The 21,703-nt window shown below is 53.2% G+C and overlaps 2 protein-coding genes across 2 annotated transcripts in view; both read left to right on the top strand.

Annotated features, from left to right (window-relative positions):
• Positions 1-21,703, top strand: part of LOC116500231 (zinc finger protein 208-like) — a 437,615-nt gene that overhangs the window by 412,460 nt on the left and 3,452 nt on the right.
• Positions 3,179-21,703, top strand: part of LOC116500249 (zinc finger protein 883-like) — a 28,376-nt gene continuing 9,851 nt past the window's right edge. The window contains exons 1-2 of the mRNA XM_032205179.1: positions 3,179-3,191; positions 6,419-6,428. The gene's annotated coding sequence lies outside the window, so the exon portion shown is untranslated. The remainder of the gene's footprint in view (positions 3,192-6,418; positions 6,429-21,703) is intronic.

Genomic DNA, 21,703 nt, shown 5'->3' with positions numbered 1-21,703 from the left:
ATGTCATTGGCTTTCTTGGCCACTTGGGCACACTGCTGGCTCATGTTCAGGTGAGTGCTGAGCAAAACCGCCAGATCCATTTCATTTGCACAGCTTTCCAGCCAATTTCATAACATCATAGAATAATTGAATATCCCGAGTTGGAAGGGACCCATAAGGATCATCAAGTCCAACTCCTGGCACCCCACAGGTCTACCCAAAAGTTTAGACCTTGTGACTAAGTGCACAGTCCAATCGCTTTTTAAATTCAGGCAGGATTGGTGCAGTGACTGATCCCTGAGGAGCCTGTTCCAGTGTGCAACCACCGCCTTCGTGAAGAACCTCTTCCTGATGTCCAGCCTAAACTTCCCCTGCTTAACGCCATTCCCACAGGGCAGGTCCTATCACTGGTGTTTTCAGAGAACAGGTCACCTGCCTCTCCAAGACCTGGACGGCGGTGTGTTTCCTCAAGCCCTCCGTTTGAGTAGCTACTTTGGTGCCTGCGGCTGGAGAGGCCACAAGAGATGCAGAAACCATGGTTTTCTGCCTGATTGATACCATGGCCAGGCACTTTGCAAGCAGGTTACAAGTACTGATGGGAAAGACCGCTGCAAAAGAGCGGTGAGAGCGCCCCACCTGCTCACCCTGCCTGCACCAACTGTGTTTGGTAAAATTATAGAGATTATGATTTTTGAAGTTACTTAAGCGGACCTGGGGAACAACGTTGTCATTGTTCCCAGCCAACATGGGTTCATGAGGGGTAGGTCCTGCCTAACAAATTTGGTTTCCTTTTATGATAAAATCACCCATCTAGTTGACCAAGGGAAACCAGCTGATGTGATCTTTTTGGATTTCAGCAAGGCTTTTGACACAGTTTCCCATAGGATCCTACTGGATAAAATGTCCAGCATACAACTAAACAAAAACATCATACAATGGGTGAGCAATTGGCTGACAGGCAGGGCTCAAAGGGTTGTGGTAAATGGGGCCACATCAGGCTGGTGGATGGTCACTAGTGGAGTCCCTCAAGACTCCATTTTAGGGCCAGTCCTCTTCAATGATTTTATAAACTATTTGGATGTAGGACTAGAAGGCATTCTGAGCAAATTTTGCCAAAGACACCAAACTTGGAGGAGTTGTGGACTCTACTGAGGGTGGAAATGCCTTGCAGAGAGACCTGGACAAATTGGAGAGCTGGGTGATCACCAACCGCATGAAATTTAACAAGAGCAAGTGCCGGGTCCTGCACCTGGGAAAGGGTAATCCTGACTATACATACAGACTGGGAGATGAGATGCTGGAGAGCAGCCCCACGGAGAGGGATCTGGGGGTTGTGGTTGACAGCAAGTTGAATATGAGCCAGCAGTGTGCCCTGGCAGCCAGGAGGGCCATCTGCATCCTGGGGTGCATCGAGCACAGCATTGCTAGTCCGTTGAGGGAGGTGATTGTCTCACTCTGCACTGCGCTGGTGCAGCCTCACCTCGAGTACTGCGTGCAGTTCTGGGCACCACAGTGCAAAAAGGACATTAAACTGTTGGAGAGTGTCCAGAGAAGGGCCACAGTGATGGTGATGGGCCCAGAGGGGAAGACGTATGAGGAGCGGCTGAGGGCACTGGGCCTGTTCAGCCTGGAGAAGAGGAGGCTGAGGGGGGACATGATCGCGGTCTACAACTTCCTCACGAGGGGCAGGACAGGCAGGTGACCTATTCTCTGTAAACACCAGTGATAGGACCCACGGGAACGGTGTTAAGCTGAGGCAGGGGAAGTTTAGGCTGGACATCAGGAAGAGGTTCTTCACCAAGAGGGTGGTTGCATACTGGAACAGGCTCCCCAGGGAAGCAGTCACTGCACCAATCCTCTCTGAATTTAAGAAGCGATTGGACTGTGCACTTAGTCCCATGGTCTAAACTCTTGGGCAGTCCTGTGCGGTGCCAGGAGTTGGACTTGATGATCCTTATGGGTCCCTTCCAACTCGGGATACTCTATGATTCTATGACCTCTCCAGATTCCGAAGGATATTTCAAAAGTAATTTATTTAGATTTCCTGATGACATCTGCCAGTTCTCTGAGTACTGTACGATTAATCCTATACGGCCCTATAATCTTGTATACATCCACATGTAGAAGCAAATCCCACAAAAATTTAGGGTTGGCTGGGAGTTTGTCATTCCCACAGTCATGACACTCCAACGCATGGCACCTCAGGTCCCAGTGTCAATGATAAAGACAAAGGCAAAGAAAGTGTTAAACATCTCTGCGTTGTCAATGTCCTTGTTTGTGAGGACACCATTCCCATCAGTTAACAGACCAATGTTATTTCTGGTCCTACTTTTGGAGTTAAAATATTTTTCTAAGTCCATTTCAATACCCATCACAGTACTGTCCAGGTTCAATGTGAAGTCACCTTTGGCTGTACAAATATTTTGCTTATAAAGACAAACCTTTTCTCTGTAGCCCTCCCAAATTGCCTGACCTCCCTTCCAGAGAATGTAAAGATTCATTACCCACCTAAGCTCTAGAAAAAGATCCCTGCCAATGTGAGCTGACCTTCTACTGTGACTGCTTAATTGGAGCCAGGAGCAGGGCTTGCTCTTTGCCCGCACAACGTTAAGTGAACTGTGGCAGCACTGGACTTGGCACCCAGTTGCTCCCCATACACTGCAGCCTCCAATCCCTCTCTGCTCTGGAGCCATTTGCTCCCATCAAGAAAGGGGGAAAATTGCTCCCAGAAGGTTATTGCTGCCAGCAGTTGGGCAAAGGTTAGGGAACTTGGGCGTAGACTTGTGCTTTCCACAGCTCGACTGGGTGCGGTGAGGGACCTCTCTGTTGGTGGGGCTCCTTTGGAGAAGAACCCCTGGGGGCTGCCTGCTGTGTCCCCCAGCCCATGATAAGTGCAGGCTCTGCGCCCTGTCCAAGGCACTGCTGGCTGTGGCTCCTTGTGCCTGAGCCCAAGGGGACTCCTTCCCCATCCGCCTCTGGTGCCTGGAGCCTCTTGGTTCCCTCTCTCTTCTCCTTCAGGTCCTGCCCACAGCTCCTGATCCTGCTGCAGCACAGATGGGGCTCCCCTGGGTCTACAGCCACCCCAGCCTCACCGGCCATGCCAGGGGCCTCCTGACTTCCCTCATCACTCTGCTCCTCCTCCGGCTGGGCTCAGGTAGGATCCTGTGGGGCTGCTGGGGGCTCTCCCCCCTGGGACTGGCAGACGTGCTGCTGTGGAGCAGGGGATCGGCTGTGGGACAGGGGTACCCAAACCCACAGCTCAGCCCCCACTGGGTTTCACTTTCACTTGTGTTCTTCCACACAATACGGGTGCTGCCTTGGCTGCCCTTTTTGGCTCTTCGTCACCTTCCCGAATGCTGCAGAGAGGGCTCCCACTCCCAGCACACCTCCTTCTCCTGCACGTCCTCCCTCTCCTCTTTCCCCGGTGGTTTCCCATGGGACATGGGGGATGCATCACGCACCAACTCACACACAGCTCGCCCTTTGTCACTCACTGACCCTACATTTACAATGGCAAAATCTCACCACCTCTCTGTGCCCTTCTCCATTGCACAGCCAAGCTCAGAGTGGAGGGACCAGGCCAGCCTGTCACTGGCACCGTGGGGCAGGATGTCGTGCTGCCCTGCCACTTGTCCCCTCGCCGGGATGCTCGCAGCTTGGAGGTCAGGTGGATCCGGGACAGTATCTCTGAGACAGTGCACCACTACCACAATGGAGAGGACCTGTATGGGGAGCAGATGGGGGCATATGTCGGGAGGACAGAGTTGGTCAGAGATTGTCTCTCTGCTGGAAGCCTGGACTTGCAAATCACAGGGCTGAGACCCTCAGATGATGGCGTGTACATCTGCACTGTTGGAGATGGTGACACTTATGATGAAGCAACAGTGCATCTGGACTTGTCAGGTTAGTGTCTGGGGTGAGGCTTTCAGGGGATGGTACAGGTGTCCCTGAGTTTGTGAGTCCCACCCAGGACCCTGTCCCATCCTCATGGCCATCTAAAAGGCCTTTCAAAAAGTTAAGTGTGATGGAGCTTCTCCTCCTCTCCCTGTGAGCACTTGTCCAGCAAGGAGCACACTTGTGCCCCTTGCAGGCTTTTATGCAGAAAGAACGAAACGATTTCTTTCGGTCTCAGTGGCCTCTTTGAACTCCATCCCCACGAAGCTTTGAGGGCACAGGCTGCTGAGCAGCTCCTTCAGCTGTGCCAACCATGGGAACAAACACTGTGCCTGGGTAGAAACCTCTGAGCATCTGGATGTCAACGATTTTGATTTTTGTGCCGGGGGAGAACTGAGATGTTGTGTGGAAGACTCGGGGCTACTTGAACCAGCACAGCTTAGTGCAGAGACACTGCCTGGAGGTGCTGAACACTGTCACCTGGGTTTTCTGGGTGATTTGAGGCCATTGGTATTCTGCAGCCCTGCTATCTTGTTATGGAACCAGCCGTGGTGGTTTGGGGTTTACCTGGGTGCGTGGAGCACCAGGTCCTTGAGCCCCTGAGGCAGTGGCTGGTCAGGGCTCTGTTGGCACGGGAGCAGATGGGGCCTTTGAACTGAAATTAATCCCTCCCCATGTAAAGCCCCAGCCACGTGCTTTTCCCCAGCCACAGGCACTGACCCCCACCTCTCCCTGGGGGGCTACGAGGACGGAGGCGTCCGGTTGCTGTGTCAATCGGCTGGCTGGTACCCGCTGCCGCAGCTGCTGTGGAGGGATGCTCGCGGGCAGCACCTGCCCTCGGTCTCCCAGACACATTCCCAGGACCAGGAGGGGCTCTTTGAAATCGAAGGCACCGTCATCGTGACCGGGAGCATGGAGGGGCCCTTGTCCTGCGTTGTCAGGAGCAGCCGCCTCCAGCAGGAGTGGAAATTTTCCGTGCACATCGCAGGTATATATGGCACAGCAAGGGTGAGGTGTTCCTGGCCCCTGCACTTGTCTCGACCCAGGAGAAGTCTGGGTCTTGCTTTTCCACACATGGGCATGGAAACACAATCCTTTTCCTGGTGCCTTTTCTCAGCTCCCTTCTTCCACAACGCCCAGCCCTGGATGGTGGCTCTGGCTCTGGTCCTCGTGCTTTTGGCTGTGTCCATTGGCCTGAGTGTTTATCTCTTTCGAAAGCAAGGTAAGCTGGCAGCACAGGGATGGAGCGCAGGGAGGTGTTCTGCAGGGACCCCCCTGGGTGTGGAGCGGGGCTGAGCCCTGGCCCAGGGAGGTGCATAGGAGGAGGAAGGGAATGTTCTCCTGGGGATGCCAAAGGCCTTCGGATGGTCTTGGGTGGGAGGCCAGGGAGCATGGCTGCAGCGTGGGGCTGGTGGCAAGGCGCAGCCCCCCTGCACATGTTCCCACCCAGCAACCAAGCTGCTCTGCTCACCACCTCTTCCTCCGCCTTTGCTTTTCAGTGACACTGAGACGAGTGCTGGGTGAGTCCTTGCAGTCCCTGCCCCCAGCCCCTGGGGAAGTGGTGTCCCTGGTGGGACTGGGCCTGGTCTGGGTGGGCTCAGGGGGCTTGTGTGCTGGTGGCTCGGTGGTGCTGGAGGAGCAGCTGGAGCCTGGGGTGGGAGTGGGGAGTGCTGGGGCTGGGGCTGCCCTGGGCACAAAACATAGCCGGGATGGCTGAAAGGAACAGGGATCAAGGTGGGGATGGGGAGCGAGCTGCGGGGCTGCCCCGCTCTGCACTGGTGCTTCTGGAACAGGGAAGTCCTCCCCCTGTCCCTATTCACTTCCCCTTGTGTTTTGGTGGCACAGTGCAGAGAGCTGCACAAGTGTCTGTCCTTACTGCGCCACGTGCACAAGCCTTGTTCAAACCTCGGTTTTGCTCCATGTTAGTCTTGTCCCACCCAAAATTTTAGGAAGGTGCTCTGTGCACACTCACCTCAGAAAAATATTTAAGGGTCTAGGTATGGGAGTAGCTATGGAATGTGAAGCACTGCCTTCTGGTCACACATTGACTTTTCTTTCCTTTTCCATTAAAAAAGCTGGACAGTTAGGTAAGTCTGCATTCGTATATCCAATGTTTTCCCATAAGCAGGAATCAGATGAGAAGTTCTAAGTCCTTATCATGCTTTGCTTTTGCTTTCTTTTCCAGTGGATCAAGCAACAGTGGAGGGTGAGTGTCCATGTGCTTGGGCACCAGGGCAAGGCCAAGGTGATATTTAGGGGAGGGTGGGCAGCTGGGACTGAGCACTCCAAGGATTTTCTCTTTCTTTTCCAGATGAATACCGTGCAAAGGCTGGTAAGTCTCCATCAAAATATGAAGGGATTTGAGGTGTCGCAACACAACTGGAAGATGTTTCCTCTCACCATGATTTTCTTCTCATTTCTAGAGCGCCAATCTGCAAGACTGAGTGAGTCTCTGTCCCTGAACCCAAAGAAAATGGGTTCTCATGTAATGAGAATCTGTACTCTCTCACCAAGTGTTTTTGCTTTTCTTATGCAGGGGAACTAGCTGCAGATCTGTGTGAGTGTCCCCCCCCCAAAATGAAGGAAATTGGGCCCTATTGGTGGGCAGTGTGGGATGGGAAGTTGTCCCTTTCTATCATGTATTCTTTTTGCTGTTGTTTCACAGTGAGGAAGGATAAAGAACTCAGTGAGTATCCTGCACCACAACAAACAGTATGGGGTCCAGCAATAGAATGAGCAGCTCTCCCCTCTCAACAGGCATTTATTTTCTCTCCCCCTCTTTTTTTTTATCTTCAGAGGAACAAGCAGCAGAGCTGGGTGAGTGTCCTCGGCAACACGAAGGCAATGTTCAGGGGAGGGTAGGCAACTGGGTCAGAGCAGCCCTGGGCTGGCCCCTCGCAGTGATGGGGGAGTGGGGATTGTGGGGCTGCCCTGGGCATGGCACACGGCCAGGATGGCTGAAGGGAACGGGGATCAAGATGGGGACGGGGAGCAAGCTGCAGGGGTGCTCCGCTCTGCACTGATGCTTCCGAGACCAGGATGTCCTCTATACGTCCCCATTCACTTCCACTTGTCTTTTGGTGACATCATACTGGAAGCTACACAAGATTGTGTGCTGGTTGTTCTGCTTGCACAAGCCATGCTCCCAGATGAACTTCACTCACTATTAGTCTGGTCCCTCCTTTGGGAGCAAAGTTATATTTGGCCACTTCCTAGAAGAATAAATTTTGGAGCGTAGCCATGGGAGCAGGCATATGACGAGAAGCTGTCCCCTCTGATCATGCATTACTTTTACCTTTCTTTTCCAACACAAAAAGATAAAAGGCTGGGTGAGTGTCCCTCCCCAAAATGAAGGAATTTGGGCCCTATTGGTGGGCAGTGTGGGCTCGGCATTGATGCTTCCAGGACAGGGACGTTTTCTATACGTCCCCGTTCACTTCTGCTTGTCTTTTGGTGGCATCGTACTGAGAGCAGCACAAGTTTCTGTGCTGCTTGTTCAGCTTGCACAAGCGATGCTCACAGCTGAGCTGCACTCACCGTTAGTCTGGTCCCTCCTTTGGGAGCAATGTTATATTTGGCCACTTCCTAGAAGAATAAATTTGGGGGTGTAGACATGGGAGCAGGCATATGACGAGAAGCTGTCCCCTCTGATCATGCATTGCTTTTGCCTTTCCTTTCCAGCACAAAAAGATAAAAGGCTGCGTGAGTGTCCCTCCCCAAAATTAAGGAACTTGAGGTCTTCCTGTGGAAGTAGCCATGGGATGAGAAGTTGTCCCCTCTGATCATGCATTGCCTTTGCTTTCCTTTTGCAGCGGAACTGAAAGCAGAGCTGGGTGAGTGTCCCTCCCCAATGGAAAGAACTTCATGTCTTCCAATGGGAGCTACGGGAGGATAAGATTTCCCCTCTGATCATGCATTGCTTTTCTCTTTCTTTTGCAGAGGAAAAGAATCTGAGGCTGGGTAAGACTCCATCAGCATCTGAAAGTATTTGGGGTCATTGCAATGGGATGGGAGGCTGTTCTCTCTCACCATGATTTTCTTCTCATTTCTAGCACTACAATCTGCAAGACTGCGTGAGTGTCTGGCCCCAAACCCAAAGAAAAAGAGTTCTTGTCATGTAATGAGAATCTGTACTCTCTCACCAAGTGTTTTTGCTTTACTTTTCTTCAGAGGAACAAGCAGCAGAGCTGGGTGAGTGCCCATCCCTCCCCCAAATGAAGGCATTTGGGTTCTACCAGTGGGCATTTTGAGAAGACAAGACTTCCCTTTCAATCATGCTTTCTTTTTGCTCGTTTGGCAGAGAAAAAAGATGCAAAGATCCGTGAGTATCCTGCACCATAACAAAGTAGTTTGGGGTTCAGGCATGGGGTGAGAAGCTCTCCCCTCTCATCAGACTTTGCTTTTGCTTTCTTTTCCAGGGGAACAAGATGCTGAGAAGGGTGAGTGTTCCTGAGCTTGAGCGCAAGGGCAATGTCAAGGCAATGTGCAGGGGAGGGTGGGCAGCTGGGAAAGAGCAGACCAGGGCTGGCCCCTCACCCTGCCCACACACACTGGGCACCGGCTGTGGGCTGTGACCAGCTCTCCCCTCTCATTCCAGCATGGAGAAAATGTTTGCTGCCTCAAAAAACAGGTAGGTGTGCACTGGGTTGCCCTCTGCGGTGCTTCTCCGTCCCTTGCTGGGGCATGTTCAGGAGCCAAGAGGTGCCCCATCTCCTCCCTGTGGGGCAGCTCCTGGCCCCGAGCTGGGGAAAGCCTGCCCAGGGCTGAGCTCTGTCCCTGATGGCCTGGCTCCTTCTGTCCCTGCAGTGAAGGTGACCCTGGATCCACGCACGGCTCATCCCATGCTTGTCCTGTCTCAGGACAAGAGCAGTGTGAGATGGCAAAGTAAATGGCAGCAGGTGCCCAACAACCCTGAGAGATTTGACACTAGTTGCTGCGTTCTGGGCCGTGAGGAGTTCAGAGAGGGGATGCAGTTCTGGGAGGTGGAGGTAGAGGGGAAGAAGGGAACGTATTCAAGTTTGGCTGTAGGGGTGGCCAGGGCATCGGTGAAGAGGAAGGGGGAGATTAACATGAGCCCTGAAGAAGGGATCTGGGCTGTGCAGTACAATGACGGGCAGCTCACGTCTCTCACATCTCCTCCCACCCCCTTGTCCCTGTCCCCTGTCCCCACAAGGATCTGGGTCTGTCTCGACTGTACCCAGGGGCAGGTGTCTTTTTTAAACCCTGACAGTCAGGTCAAGATCTTCACTTTCACAGAAGTCTTCATGAAAGGGGAGACCATGCGCCCCTGGTTCTGGCTGGGGACAAATGCCCAGCTGTGCCTGAGGGAAAGCACCCTGTAGACCCTGTCCTTCCCTTGGGGGGCTCCTGCCCTTCTCCAGCCACTCCTGCATCACCTCTCCTTCATCCTGCAGGAGCAGTGCAGGAATGAGGGGCAGTGGGGCCAGGGGCTGCCCTGTGTTTCTCCCTGCACGCTAAGACCTGTGGCAGCTGGTGGAGGGTACTGACTTCAGGCAGCCCTTTTACTTCATTTTTGGGAAACATGTTTCTAACTCCAGTGATGAATTTGGCTTTGGGTGTGAAAGCATGAAGTATATAGCAGGGGTTTAGATGTAAAAGAATTAGTAATACTACTTGTAAATGAATAAATCAACTTCTGAACATGGAAAATCTCAGCGTGTGAATATTTTAAATCATTATTTTGCATACCCACAAAAGAACAGGAAACTTGAAGTGGCAGGGCAGAAAAGTCCAGTGGAAGCTGGATTTGAGACGGAGCATGGCTACTGGGGGGGGCAGCGAAGATGTTCTTGTGGTTGGATGCTCTGGGACCAGGATGCTGCAGGGCTGGGATGCTTTCTGAGTTGGATGCTGTGGGAGGGCTTGGGGGAGGCAGGATGCTGTGGAATCCGTCCCATGAAGCATGGGGAAAAGCACAGGAAAGGACTGGGTCTGTGGGAATCTTGAACAAAGTGGCGCTTGGGGAGCTGTGGTGCTTTGGGCTCGGCCCTGCACACAGCTCCTGTGCTGGGGCACCAGCCCTGCTGGCACATCTGAGTCTCACCCTGTCTCTGAGCCCCAGCGGGCAGCACATGGGCTGCAGCAGCTCTCATTGCTCCTCTCCCCTCTGCTTGCACTGCTTGCAGACCCCAGGGTAAGGGATGTGGTCACTGTGTGCTGCTGGCCAGTGCAGGCCATCTTTGCCTCCTAGTGTGGGGTTGATCTTTGCCCTGTGCCTGGTGCTGAGCATGAGCAGCCTGTGGGGGCTCTTTGTTCCCTCCTCTGGAGCACATCAAGGCGCAGCAGCAGCAGGACTGTGGCAAATAAAGTTTTGCACAAGAAGATGGAGTCTGACAGTGGCATTTCCTGGGTGCTTTCTGTCCTGAGGCTTTGCTGCCTGGGAAGGCATCTTGCAGCAGACTGTCTCTTTGGTGTTGGTCCTGTTAGTCAAAGCTAGGAGGAATCACAGAATCACAGAATTTCTAGGTTGGAAAAGACCTCTAGATCATCGAGTCCAACCTCTGACCTAACACTAAAAAGTCCTCCACTAAACCGTATCACTAAGCTCTACATCCAAACTTCTTTTAAAAACCTCCAGGGATGGTGACTCAACCACTTCCCTGGGCAACCCGTTCCAATGCCAAACCTCTCTTTCTAAGACCAAATTTCTCATTTCCAGCCTGAACCTCCCCTGGCACAACTTGAGGCCACTTCCTCTTGTTCTATTGATAGTTATCTGCCGCCAGCTCCCACAGCTTCCTTTCAGGTAGTTGTAGAGATCCATAAGCTCTCCCCTGAGCTGTCTCTGGACTAAAAGACCCCAGTTCCCTCAGGCGCCCCTTGTCGGACTTGTGTTCCAGGCCCTTCACCAGTTTTGTAGCCCTTCTCTGGACACACTGCAGGGTCTTGATGCCCTTCTTATAGTGAGGGAGCCAAAACTGAACACAGTGCTTGAGGTGCAGCCTCTCCAGGGGGACAATCACCTCTCTGGTCCTACTGCCCATGCTATGTCTGATACAGGCCAGGATGTCGTTGGCCTTCTTGGCCACTTGGGCACACTGCTGGCTCATGTTCAGGTGAGTGTTGAGCAAAACCCCCAGATCCATTTCATCTGCACAGCTTTCCAGCCAATTTCATAACATCATAGAATAATTGAATATCCCGAGTTGGAAGGGACCCATAAGGATCATCACGTCCAACTCGTGGCACCCCACAGGTCTACCCAAAAGTTTAGACCTTGTGACTAAGTGCACAGTCCAATCACTTTTTAAATTCAGGCAGGATTGGTGCAGTGACTGATCCCTGAGGAGCCTGTTCCAGTATGCAACCACCCCCTTCATGAAGAACCTCTTCCTGATGTCAAGCCTAAACTTCCCCTGCTTAACGCCATTCCTGCTGGTCCTATCACTGGATTTTTAAGAGAACAGGTCACCTGCCTCTCCAAGACCTGGATGGCAGTGTGTTTCCCCAAGCCCTCCATTTGAGTAGCTACTTTGGTGACTGTGGCTGGAGAGGCTGCAAGAGATGCAGAAACCATGGTTTTCTGCCTGATTGATACCATGGCCAGGCGCTTTGCAAGCAGGTTACAAGTACTGATGGGAAAGACCGCTGCAAAAGAGCGGTGAGAGCGCCCCACCTGTTCACCCTGCCTGCACGACCTGTCGCACCATGCCCTTCTGACGCGCTACACACTCTTTGCCCGTTCTGTTCACCGCGCTCCCCAGGGGCTGCTGTTGAACGGCCGGAGAAGGGGGCGCTACTGGCTCTGCCTATGCCTCATCAGCCTCCCTCGTGAGGGCAGCCGCATCCAGTTGGCAGCTCCATGCCGTTCCCTCAGGCCCTGTCACTGGCCCCAGAGAGCAGAGACTGGAGCTTGCCCCTCCACTGCCCTCATTAGGAAGTTGAGGGCTGCCACGAGGCCTCCCCTGCGTCTCCTCTGCTATGGGCTCAACAAGCCAAGCACCTTCAGCCGCTCCTCACACGCCTTGCCCTGCAGAGCCTTCGCCGTCCTCGTAGCCCTCCCTTGGAGGCTCTCACACAGTTTCACGCCCTTTGTCTGCTGCGGTGCCCACAGCTGCACGCAGTGCTCGAGGCGAGGCTGCAGCAGGCCGAGCAGAGCGGGACGATCCCTTCCCTCGGCCAGACAGCAGTGCCATGCCTGAGGCACCCCAGGACACGCTTGGCCCTTTGGGCTGCCACTGACGAGACCTGGCCCCAAAATGGAGCCCTGAAGAGCCCCACTCGTGACTGGCCACCAGCCTAATATCACCCTGTTTAACACAACACTCAGAGCCTGACCTGTCAGACAATTGTTGACCCAGCGTACCGTGCATTTGTCTGAGTCTGTGCTGGACATTAGGTCCGGCTGGGTATGGTCGGAAACAATGTTTTAATCTTGACTGAAATTCAAAAAATCATCTCAGATGGCTCTTCTTGGCCAACTAGGAGGCTGACCTTGTCATAAAAAGAAATTGAGTTTGGTAAATAGGACTTTCTCCTCACCATGTGTGCTGTGACTGCATTGTCCCTCAGGTGTTTTTCACTCACTCCCAGAGCAATCTCCCTAACTTTACCATAAACTGCTGTGAGAATGACAGCCCTGTAATTCCCAGGGCCTCCTTTGCTGCCCTTCTTGGAAACTGGGGCAACGTTTGGCAGCTTCCAGTCACTGGGACCTCTCCAGATTCCCAAGGATATTTCAAAAATTGTTTATTTCATAATGACATCAGCCAGTTCTCTTAGTACTCTGGGATGAATCCCGTCAGGCCCTATGGTATCCACCTCTAGGAGCAAATCCCACACTAATTCAGCATTTGCTGAGAGTTTATCATTCCTGCTCTCATGGTCCTCCAGCTCAGCACCCAGTGCCCATCGTCAGTGTTGAAGACAAAGGCAAAGAAAGCATTAAACATCTCTGTATTGTCAATGTCCCTGTTCGTGAGGAGACCATCCCCATCAAGTAAAGGACCAATGGCTTCTCTGGTCCTATTTTCACTGTTTAGTTATTTTTTTAAGTCCTTTTTGTTGTCCCCCACAGTATTGTCCAGCTTCAACTCTAATTGAGCTTTGGCCATTTGAATCTTTCCCCCTAATGACAAGGGCAGCGGATCCAGAGGCATGCCTTAGTTCCTTCAAGAACAGGTCATCCATGTCATCATCCTGGCTGCAGGCAGAAGCTGTCCCTCTGGTCCTTGGAAGCCATTTCCCTGCCCAAGCCCTGCTGCAACAGGGCTTCTCTTGCCAGAGGGCAAATGGTCTGCCCATTTCTTCCTCCTCTGCGATGGGCAGAGCCAGGAGTGGGGCTGGTTCTTTGCCTGCACCGCTCTGGGCAAAGGGTGGCAGCACGGCGCTCAGCACTGAGGCATGGAAATCAAACTTCACAACTCCTGAAGAGTTATAAAAGAGTTATAAAGCAGGTATGTTTATTGCAGTGCTGAGTGCAAGGGGGATCGCTCCTCCTAGCATGCACACCAATGGTTACTGCCAGGGTGTTTATATTGATGGGATATATGTATATTCATTTCATTTCCTGCAAGTCTCTTACATATTCATCAGGTCTCCATAAATCATTAACGTAGGTTTCCACCCCTATCTGCATGCACACTAGAGTCCTCAGGCGGTTGTCCAGTGTACTCTGCTGGTCTTTTGATGTAGGACAGAAGCCTTCCTCACTGCTAAACTTCTGATCTTTCCTTTCTTTTACAGACTTCAGCAGTCAAGCCAGTTCTTGCTGGCTTCGTTATCTATGCATGCAGTCTTTGACTCCCTTATCGTTCGGATTGCCCTCTCCTTGTGGTTAACACACAACTGTGTTAGCTAAGAACTACAGAATCAACATCCCTTGCCTTGTTCCCTGTTTCAATCTTTTAGGGTCATCCTGTCCTCGTACTCCCTAGCTCAGTCCTGTCCTTGAGGCTGATATGCAACATAAACCCTGGGTTAGCTGAACCCTGCAATATAGACATGCTTTCCCTTGTTCCCTGTCTCAGCACACAGCTGTGCCACTTTCCCTGCAGCCTCTGATTCTGCTACACTCTGGAGCCTCTTGCTCCCAGCCCCCAAATGTGCAAGCTCCACCCAGAGTTTTTTTGTTCTCCGGAACTGTGTAGGAGATCCAGAATTTTAGCATAACCCTGTTTCCTGTATCTCGGCTGGGTGTGGTGAGAAACCTCTTAGTGGGACTTCCCTAGAGAAGGACCCATAGGCCTGCCTGCTGTGTCCCCCAGCCCGTGATAAGAACAGGCTCTGCGCCTTGCCCAAGGTGCTGCTGGCTGTGGCTACTTGTGTCTGGGTCCAAGGTGACTCCTTCCCCATCTGCCTGTGGTACCTGAAGCCCCTCGGTCCCCTCTTTCTTCTGCCCCTACTTCTGCCCTCAGCTCCTGCTCCCGCTGCAGCACAGATGGGGCTCCCCTGGGGCTGCGGCTGCCCCAGCCTCACCGGCCATGCCAGGGGCCTCCTGACTTCCCTCATCACTCTGCTCCTCCTCCGGCTGGGCTCAGGTAGGATCCTGCAGGGCTGCTGGGGGCTCTCCCCCCTGGGCCTGGCAGACATGCTGCTGTGGGGCAGGGGAGTGGCCATGGGGCAGGGGGGACCTGAGCCCAGAGCTCGGCCCCTGCTGGGTTTCACTTTCACTTTGGTTCTTCCATGCAATACAGGCGCTGCCTTGCCTGCCCTTTCTGGCTCTTCTTATTCACCCGCCCGAATGCTGCAGAGAGGGCTCCCACTCCCAGCACACCTCCTTCTCCTGCACGTCCTCCCTCTCCCTTTTCTGTCTCCCCAGTGATTTCCCATGGGACACAGGGGATGCAGCACGCACCAACTCACACACAGCTCGCCCTTTGTCACTCACTGACCCTAAATTTACAATGGCAAAATCTCACCACTTCTCTGTGCCCTTCTCCATTGCCCAGCCCAGCTCAGAGTGGAGGGACCAGGCCAGCCTGTCACTGGCACCGTGGGGCAGGATGTCGTGCTGCCCTGCCACTTGTCCCCTCGCCGGGATGCTCGCAGCTTGGAGGTCAAGTGGATCCGGGACAGTATCTCTGAGACAGTGCACCACTACCGCAATGGAGAGGACCTGTACGGGGAGCAGATGGGGGCATATGCCGGGAGGACAGAGTTGTCCAGAGATGGTCTCTCTGCTGGACGCCTGGACTTGCGAATCTCGAGGCTGAGACCCTCTGATGATGGCCAGTATTTCTGCACTGTGAAAAATGCTGATGCTTATGATGAAGCAACGGTGGATCTGGAGGTGTCAGGTTTGTGACTGGGGTAGTACACCGGAAATTCCAGGGGAGAATTTAAGTTTCTTTTTCCTGTCTCAGCTATTAAACAGCATGGAATATGGACATGCAAATGGAGGTAGCATTTGGGAAGAGAGATCATTAGGTACAATATAGTTTTTAGTTTTCACTGGTGTCTATGCAGACCATCCCCATGATGGTTTAAGGGCACTGGGCACAGGCTGCTGAGCAGCCCCTTCATCTGTGCCTATGATGCTACCAAACACAGTGCCTGGAGCAGGGAAGAGACCTCTGAGCAGCTGGACGTCTTTTGGGTTTTGCTTTTCATGCTGGGGGAGACGTGAGACATTGTCTGGAAGTCTCGGGGCTTCTTGAACCAGCACAGCTAGGTGCAGAGAAGCTGCCTGGAGGTGCTGAAGCTCAGCACCTGGGTTTCCTGGGTGATTTGTGGCCACTGGCATTGTACACCGTGCTCTCTGGTTCTGGCACGAGCTGGGGTTGTCTTGGATGAGGGTGGGTGTGTGGATCACCCAGTCTGAGAATCCCTGGGGCCATGGTTGGTCTGGGCTGTGTCTGGCATGGGAGCAGATGGGGTCTTTGCCTTGAAATGAATTCCTCCCCAAGCCGAGCCCCAGCCACGTGCTCTTCCCCCAGCCACAGGCGCTGACCCCCACGTCTCCCTGGGGGGCTACGAGGACGGAGGCGTCCGCGTGCTGTGTCGATCGGCTGGCTGGTACCCGCTGCCGCAGCTGCTGTGGAGGGATGCTCGTGGGCAGCACCTGCCCTCGGTCTCCCAGACACATTCCCAGGACCAGGAGGGGCTCTTTGAAATCGAAGGCGCCGTCATCATGACCGGGAGCATGGAGGGGCCCTTGTCCTGCGTGGTCAGGAGCAGCCGCCTCCAGCAGGAACGGGAATTTTCCCTGCACATCGCAGGTACAAATGGCACAGCCAGGATGAGGTGTTCCTGGCCCCTGCACTTCTCCTGACCCAGGAGAAGTCTGGGTCTTGCTCTTCCACCTGTGGCAATGTAAACGCAGCCCCTTTCCTGGTGCCTTTTCTCAGTTCCAATCTTCCACAACACCCAGCCCTGGATAGTGGCTCTGGCTCTGGTCCTCGTGCTTTTGGCTGTGTCCATTGGTCTGGGTGTTTATCTCTTTCGAAAGCAAGGTAAGTTGGCAGCGCAGGGATGGAGCGGAGGGAGGTGTTCTGCAGGGACCCCCCTGGGTGTGGAGCGGGGCTGAGCCCTGGCCCAGGGAGGTGCGTAGGAGGAGGAAGGGAATGTTCTCCTGGGGATGCCAAAGGCCTTAGGATGGTCTTGGGTGGGAGGCCAGGGAGCATGGCTGCAGCGTGGGGCTGGTGGCAAGGCGCAGCCCCCCTGCACATGTTCCCACCCAGCAACCAAGCTGCTCTGCTCACCACCTCTTCCTCTGCCTTTGCTTTTCAGTGGCACTGAGACGAGTGCTGGGTGAGTCCTTGCAGTCCCTGTCCCCAGCCCCTGGGGAAGTGGTGTCCCTGCGGGAGGGCCTGGGCCTGGTCTGGGTGGGCTCTGGGGGCTTGTGTGCTGGTGGCTCGGGGGTGCTGGAGGAGCAGCTGGAGCCTGGGGTGGGAGTGGGGAGTGCTGGGGCTGGGGCTGCCCTGGGCACGGGACACGTCCGGGATGGCTGAAAGGAATGGGGATCAAGGTGGGGATGGGGAGCGAGCTGCGGGGCTGCCCCGCTCTGCACTGGTGCTTCTGGACAGGGACATCCTCCACCCATCCCCATTCACTTCTCCTTGTGTTTTGGTGGCACAGTGCAGAGAGCTGCACAAGTGTCTGTCCTTACTGCTCCACATGCACAAGCCTAGCTCAAACCTCGGTTTTGCTCCATGTTAGTCTTGTCCCACCCAAAATTTTAGGAAGGTGCTCTGTGCACACTCACCTCAGAAAAATAATTAAGGGTCTAGGTAAGGGAGTAGCCATAGAATGTGAAGCACTGCCTTCTGGTCACACATTGACTTTTCTTTCCTTTTCCATTAAAAAAGCTGGACAGTTAGGTAAGTCTGTATTCGTAAACCCAATATTTCCCCATAAGCATCAATCAGATGAGAAGTTCTCCGTCCTTATCCTCCTTTGCTTTTGCTTTCTTTTCCAGTGGATCAAGCAGCAGTGGAGGGTGAGTGTCCATGTGCTTGGGCCCTAGGACAAGGCCAAGGTGCTATTTAGGGGAGGGTGGGCAGCTGGGACAGAGCACTCCAAGGATTTTCTCTTTCTTTTCCAGATGAATACCGTACAAATGCTGGTAAGTCTCCATCAAAATCTGAAGGGATTTGAGGTGTCGCAATGCGATTGGAAGCTGTTCCCTCTCACCATGATTTTCTTCTCATTTTTAGCACACCAATCTGCAAGACTGCGTGAGTGTCTGGCCCCAAACCCAAAGAAAATGGGTTCTCATCATGTAATGAGAATCTGTACTGTCTCATCAAGTATTTTTGCTTTTCTTATGCAGAGGAACTAGCTGCAGATCTGTGTGAGTGTCCCTCCCAAAAATGAAGGAATTTGGGCCCTATTGGTGGGCAGTGTGGGATGGGAAGTTGTCCCTTTCTATCATGCATTCTTTTTGCTTTTGTCTGACAGTGAGGAAGGATTCAGAACTCGGTGAGTATCCTGCACCACTACAAAGCAGTATGGGGTCCAGTGATGGAATGAGAAGCTCTCCCCTGTCAACAGGCATTTCTTTTCTCTCCCCCTCTTTTTTTTTATCTTCAGAGGAACAAGCAGCAGAGCTGGGTGAGTGTCCTCGGCAACACAAAGGTGATGTTCAGGGGAGGGTGGACAACTGGGACAGAGCAGCCCAGGGCTGGCCCCTCAGCCTGATGGGGGAGTAGGGAGTGCGGGGCTGCCCTGGGGACAGAACATGGCCGGGATGGCTGAAAGGAACAGGGATCAAGATGGGAACGGGGAGCGAGCTGCGGAGCTGCCCCGCTCGGCACTGATGCTTCCGGGACAGGGACGTCCTCCACCTGCTCCCCATTCACTTCCACCTCTCTTTTGGTGGCATAGTACTGAAAGCTGCACAAGTTTCTGTGCTGGTTGTTCTGCTTGCACAAGCCATGCTCACAGATGAACTTCACTCACTAATAGTCTAATCCCTTCTTTTGGGAGCAAAGTTATATTTGGCCACTTCCAAGAAGAATAAATTTTGGGACGTAGCCATGGGAGCAGGCATATGACGAGAAGCTGTCCCCTCTGATCATGCATTGCTTTTACCTTTCTTTTCCAGCACAAAAAGATAAAAAGCTGGGTGAGTGTCCCTCCCCAAAATAAAGGAATTTGGGCCCTATTGGTGGGCAGTGTGGGATGGGACGTTGTCCCTTTCTATCATGCATTCTTTTTGCTTTTGTTTGACAGTGAGGAAGGATATAGAACTCGGTGAGTATCCTGCACCACAACAAACAGTATGGGGTCCAGCAATAGAATGAGAAGCTCTCCCCTCTCATCGGGCATTTCATTTCTCTCCCCCTCTTTTTTTTTTTTTCTTCAGAGGAACAAGCAGCAGAGCTGGGTGAGTGCCCTTGGCAACACGAAAGCGATGTTCAGGGGAGGGTGGGCAACTGGGACAGCGCAGCCTAGGGCTGGCCCCTTACCCTGCCCACACCCACCACTCTGCACCCACGTGCGAGCTGTGGGGCTGCCCCGCTCTGCACTGACGCTTCTGGGACAGGGACATCCTCCACCTGTCCCCATTCACTTCCCCTTGTCTTTTGGTGGCACGGTGCAGAGAGCTGCACAACTGTCTGTCCTTACTGGTCCACGTGTACAAGCCTTGTTAAAAGCTGGGTCTTGCTCCCTTTTAGTCTGGTCCCTCCCAGTATGAGAGCAAGACTGTCTGTGCCCACTTACTACAGCAAAGAAATTTGGGGTCTAGCCATAGAATTAGTCTTGGAATTTGAAGAGCTCCTCTCTGATCACGTGTTGCTTTTGCTTTCCTTTTCCAGTGAGAAAAGATGCAAAGATCGGTAAGATTCGCTTCATAAACCCAAAGACTTGGCATCTTTCCATGGCAGCAGCCATGGGCTGAGCAGCTCCCCCTCTCATCATGGCTTGCTATTCTCTTCCTTTTCCACTTTTCCAGTGGAACAAGCTGCAGAGCTGGGTGAGTGTCCCCGTGCTTGCGCTGCATGACAAATCTAAAGTGATGTGCAGGGGAGGGTGGACATCTGAGACAGAGCAGCCCAGGACTAGACCCTCACCTTGACAGGGGAGTAGGGAGTGCTGGGGCTGGGGCTGCCCTGGGCACGGGACATGGCCAGGATGGCTGAAAGGAACGGGGATCAAGGTGGGGACAGGGAGCGAGCTGCGGGGCTGCCCCGCTCTGTACTGACGCTTCTGGGACAGGGACATCCTCCACCTGTCTCCATTTACTTCCCCTTGTGTTTTGGTGGCAAGGTGCAGAGAGCTGCACAAGTGTCTGTCCTTATTGCTTCACGTGCACAAGCCTTGCTCAGAGGTGGCCCTTGCTCTTTCTTAGTCTGGTCCTTCTGAATCTCTGAGCAAGGTGCTCAGTTCCCATTCTACCAATCCCCATTCCATTAGTATTTTGGTTGCACTGTGCTGAAACCTTCATACTTGTAAATTTTTCCACAAAACTGTGCTTTGCTGACTAATCTTTTCTATGTTTGAGAGCAAGGCAGTGTATTCTCACTCCAGAGAGAATAGGAATTTGGGTTTTTGCAATGGGCGACAAGTTGCTCCCTCTGACCATTAATTCCTTTTTCTTTTGTTTTACAGAGAAACAAGCTGCAGAGATGGGTAAGTCTCACTCTCCAAACAGAAAAAAAAAAAAAAAAAAAAGAAAAAGAAAAAAAAATGAGAGGTATGGGATCAGATCATGTTTTCCTTTTCTCTTTCCTTTGCAGCAAAAGAACGTGCAATGTTTGGCGAGTCTCTCTGCCTAACTAAGGGTAATTGGGGTCTTCCCATGAAAGCAGCCATGGGCTGAGCTGCTCTTCCCTCTCATCAGACATTTATTTTGCTTTCCTTTTCAGGGAATCAAGCTGCAGAGCTGGGTGAGTATCCCTGCACTTGGGCCCCAGGGCAATGCCAAGGCAATGTGCAGGGGAGAGTGGGCAGCTGGGGCAGAGTGGCCCAGGGCTGGCCCCTCACCCTGCCCACACCCACTGGGCACCAGCCATGGGCTGTGACCAGCTCTCCCCTCTCCTTCCAGCATGGAGAAATTTTCTGCTGTCTAAAAATACAGGTAGGTGTGCACTGGGTTGCCCTCTGTGGTGCTTCTCCTTCTCTTGCTGGGGCATGGTCAGGAGCTAAGAGGTGCCCCATCTCCTGCCCCGTGGGGCAGCTCCTGGCCCCGAGCTGGGGAAAGCCTGCCCAGGGCTGAGCTCTGCCCCTGATGGCCTGGCTCCTTCTGTCCCTGCAGTGAAGGTGACCCTGGATCCGGACACGGCTCATCCCCGGCTTGTTCTGTTGGAAGACAATACAAGCATGCGTTTGCAACAGACATGGCAAACAGTGCTCAACACCCCGGAGAGATTTGACTGTTGTCTCTGCGTGCTGGGCCGTGAGCAGTTCACAGGGGGGAAGCACTGCTGGAAGGTGGAGTTGAGTGGCGAGTTGGAAAAAGTTTCAAATTTGGCTGTGGGGGTGGCCAGGGCATCAGTGAGGAGGAGGGTGGGAATCAACATGTGCCCTGAAGAAGGGATCTGGGCACTGCAGTACGATGAAGGAGAGCTCATGTCTCTCACATTTCCTCCCATACGCTTCTCTGTGTCCCCTGTTCCAATGAGGATCTGGGTCTGTCTGGACTATTCAGCGCAGCAGGTGTCTTTTATCAGTGCTGACGATGGGAAAGAGATCTGCGTGTTCAAAAGAGCTTCCTTCAATGGGGAGAGCATCCACCCCTGGTTCTGGCTGGAGACAAGCAGCGTCCAGCTGTGCCTGAGGGACAGCACCCCCCAGATCCTGTCCCCAGCCCTGGAGGGCTCCTGCCCTTCTCCGGCCGCTCTTGACTTACCTCTCCTTGAACCTGCAGGAGCAGCACAGGAATGAGGGGCACTGGGGCCAGGGGCTGCCCCGTGTTCCTCCCTTCACACTGAGACCTGTGACAGTTGGTGGGGGGCACTCAGAGTTCAGACACCCGTTTGCTTCATGTTTGGGAGCCCCATTTGTGGGCTCCAGTTTTCCATCCCTAACTCCATTTATAAATTTGGCTTTTTTTTGAAAGCACGAGTTATTAACATGGATTTAAGTGTAAAAGAATTAGTAATACTCCTTGTAGTTAATTACATCAACTTTTGAACATGGAAATGCTGTGTGGGATTATTTTAAATCACTATGAAGGAAGCTGCCTACTCCAAAAAGAACGGGAAACTTTACAGTTTTGCAGGGCAAAACACCCCACTGGGAGCTGGATTTGAGCCAGATCGTGGCTGTTGCTGGGGGCAGCGAGGATGCTCTGCTGGTTGGATGCTTCAGGACCAGGGTGCTCCGGGCTTGGACACTTCAGAACTGGGATGCTCCGGGACTGGGATCCTCCGGGACCTGGATGCTTTGTGGGTTGGATGCTTCAGAACTAGGATGCTCCGGGACC

This window comes from Aythya fuligula, chromosome 33 (genome assembly GCF_009819795.1).
Source record: "Aythya fuligula isolate bAytFul2 chromosome 33, bAytFul2.pri, whole genome shotgun sequence".
Classification (NCBI taxonomy): Eukaryota; Metazoa; Chordata; class Aves; order Anseriformes; family Anatidae; genus Aythya; species Aythya fuligula.
Note: the sequence above shows the minus strand (reverse complement) of the source record. Positions and strands in the feature narration are given on the sequence as shown.